At 54.5% G+C, this 3,205-nt stretch overlaps 1 long non-coding RNA gene across 1 annotated transcript; it reads left to right on the top strand.

Moving 5' to 3' along the window:
- Positions 1–447: 447 nt before the first annotated feature.
- On the top strand, positions 448–2,866 carry LOC149875404 (uncharacterized). The gene is made up of 3 exons (XR_016440031.1): positions 448–508; positions 681–839; positions 2,768–2,866. It is a non-coding gene; the product is annotated as an uncharacterized LOC149875404 (long non-coding RNA).
- Positions 2,867–3,205: the final 339 nt, after the last annotated feature.

Raw genomic sequence — 3,205 nt, 5'->3', positions numbered from 1 at the left:
CCACACCTGTCCGGCAGGTGCCCGGCTTAGGGCTCTGGAGGCACAGGTGAGGGAGCTCCGGGAGGAGGTTAGCAGGCTGAGGGGGATCAGGGAGGCGGAGGAGGAAATTGACAGTTATTTCCTTTCCCTGCAGGACCAGGCACCCAAGGAAGAAGCAGCCCAGGGAAGGACCTCCACAGCAGAGTGGCAGACAGTCACAGCCAGGACCGGAGCGGCTCGCAGCGAGCAGGTACAAGCTTCTCCAGTCCGACTGGAGAACAGGTACGAGGCCTTGGCGACTCTGCAGGAGATGGAAAGGGAGGAGGAAACCCTTGGGCAGGAAGAACTGCCACATTCTTCACACTCCAAACAGATCAAGAGATCCGAGAGGACCCAGAAGAGGAGGAGACGCGTGCTCGTCATAGGCGATTCCATCCTGAGAGGTACGGAGGGGCCCATTTGTCGCCAGGACCCTTCAGCACGAGAGGTCTACTGCCTGCCTGGAGCTAAGATTCAGGATGTGACGGAGGTAATCCAGGCCAGGATCAAGCCCACCGATTACTACCCCATGGTCCTTGTCCATGTGGGTACTAATGATGCGGCCAGGAGAACCCCCGATCACCTGATGGCGGACTACCAGGCTCTGGGCGGCATGCTGAGGGAATTTGGTGCACAGGTGGTATTCTCTTCCATCCTACCAGTGAACGGACGCGGAAGACGGCATGAGAACTGCATCCGAGAGACCAACTGGCGGCTTCGGCAGTGGTGTCTCGAGGCAGGCTTCGGCTTCCTGGACAATGACCCACACATTACAACGAGGGACATGCTCAGCTGGGATGGGCTTCACCTGTCCCCCAAAGGTAAGCGTGTGTTTTCTTCCAGGTTGGCGGATCTCCTCCGGCGGGCTTTAAACTAGGCTCGTCGGGGGGAGGGGAAGATGAGGGTGGGGGAGGCTGTGGACCACCAAACCAGGTGGCACCCACAAGGACAGCCCAGCCTGAAGAAAGAGAGCTTTGGGAATGTGAAAGACGGGGTGGACAGCAATACGGCACAGGTAAGGAACGGGAAGGTTAGAGACAAAAAGCCCTTTAGGACTTGGAGCGAGGGGGTAGCAAAAGCACCAGTCACAGGGCTTAAGTGCCTATATACTAATGCTAGGAGCATGGGGAACAAGCAGGATGAACTAGCGCTCCTGGTTGCACTAAACGACTACGACTTAGTGGGGCTGACGGAAACCTGGTGGGATCCATCCCATGACTGGGCGGTACATATTGAGGGCTATAGATTGTACAGAAAGGACAGAGTGGGGAAAAGGGGGGGAGGGGTTGCGCTCTATGTTAAGGAGCAATATACATCAACCCTCATCAAGACAGAATCAAAGGATGAGGAAGTAGAAGGACTGTGGGTTAGGCTACATGGGGGGCAAGGAGAAAAGGATTTGGTGGTAGGGGTCTGCTACAGACCCCCACATCAAGGGGAAGAAATAGATTTGGGGCTCCTGAGGCAACTCTCGGAGACCATAAAAGCTAAAGAGGCGGTGGTCATGGGGGACCTAAACTACCCGGACATCTGCTGGGAGACACAGACAGCAAAGTCCCACCGCTCACGCAGGTTTCTAACCTGTGTACAGGACCTCCACCTGACGCAGGAGGTACATGGTCCCACTAGGGGGAATGCCTTACTGGATCTGGTATTGGCAACGGGGGATGACATAGTAGGGGACCTACAGATCGGTAGCCATCTGGGGGACAGTGATCACCTAAAAGTACAATTCAACATAAGGCGTCGAGTGGGTAAGGTAACCAGTAGGGTGAACGTGCTGGACTTTAGGAAAGCTGATTTCAGCGAACTCAGGCGATTAGTGAAGGATGCACTACAGAGTAGTAGTTTTGAAATGATGGGAGCCCAAGAAGGGTGGCTGTGCCTTAAGGAAGCTATCCTTCTCGCACAAAGCGAGACGATCCCCGTGCGAGGTAAAAGAGGGAAAGGGGCCAGGAGGCTTCCCTGGCTGACCAGAGAAATCCAGGGCAGACTAAGGGCCAAAAGGGGAGCACATAAAAAGTGGAAACAGGGAGAGATCACCAAAGAGGAATATACCTCTTCTGCTCGTGCTTGTAGGGAGGCAGTTAGACAGGCCAAAGCTACCATGGAGCTGAGGATGGCAACCCAAGTAAAAGACAATAAGAAATTGTTTTTTAGATATATAGGGAGTAAAAGGAAGGCCCAGGGAGGAATAGGACCCCTGCTAAATGGGCAGAAACAATTGGTGACGGACAGAGGAGACAAGGCTGAACTCCTCAACGAGTTCTTCGCCTCAGTGCTCCTAAGCGAGAGGCACGACAAGTCTCTCACTGGGAGTGTAGGGAGGCAGCAGCAAGGCACCAGACTGCCGTGCGTGGACCCTGAGGTGGTGCAGGGTCACCTGGAGGAACTGGATGCCTTTAAGTCGGCAGGCCCGGATGAGCTCCATCCGAGGGTACTGAAGGCACTGGCCGACATCATTGCAGAGCCACTGGCGGGAATATTTGAATGCTCGTGGCGCACGGGTCAAGTCCCGGAGGACTGGAAAAGGGCCAATGTGGTTCCCATTTTCAAGAAGGGGAGGAAGGAGGACCCGGGTAACTATAGGCCAGTCAGTCTCACCTCCATCCTTGGCAAAATCTTTGAGAAAATCATCAAGGCTCACATTTGTGAGAGCCCGGCAGGACAAATTATGCTGAGGGGAAACCAGCACGGGTTCGTGGCAGGTAGATTGTGCCTGACCAATCTAGTCTTTTTTTATGACCAGGTCACAAAACGCCTCGACGCAGGAGGAGGGGTGGATGTCGTATACTTGGACTTCAGGAAGGCCTTTGATACGGTATCCCACCCCATACTGGTGAACAAGTTAAGGGGCTGTGACCTGGATGACTGCACAGTCCGGTGGGTGGAGAATTGGCTGGAGGGTCGCACCCAGAGAGTTGTGGTGGATGGGTCGGTTTCGACCTGGAAGAGTGTGGGCAGTGGGGTCCCGCAGGGCTCGGTGCTTGGACCGATACTCTTTAATGTCTTCATCAGCGACTTGGATGAGGGGGTGAAATGTACTCTGTCCAAGTTTGCAGATGACACTAAGCTATGGGGCGAAGTAGACACGCCGGAGGGCAGGGAACAGCTGCAAGCAGACCTGGACAGGTTAGACAAGTGGGCAGAAAACAACAGAATGCAGTTCAACAAGGAGAAATGCAAA

The sequence above is a fragment of the Crocodylus siamensis genome, chromosome 1, assembly GCF_052110815.1.
Source record: "Crocodylus siamensis isolate JL-2025a chromosome 1, ASM5211081v1, whole genome shotgun sequence".
NCBI lineage: Eukaryota > Metazoa > Chordata > Crocodylia > Crocodylidae > Crocodylus > Crocodylus siamensis.
The sequence above is the reverse complement of the archived record's forward strand: the minus strand, read 5'-3'. Positions and strand labels throughout refer to the sequence as shown.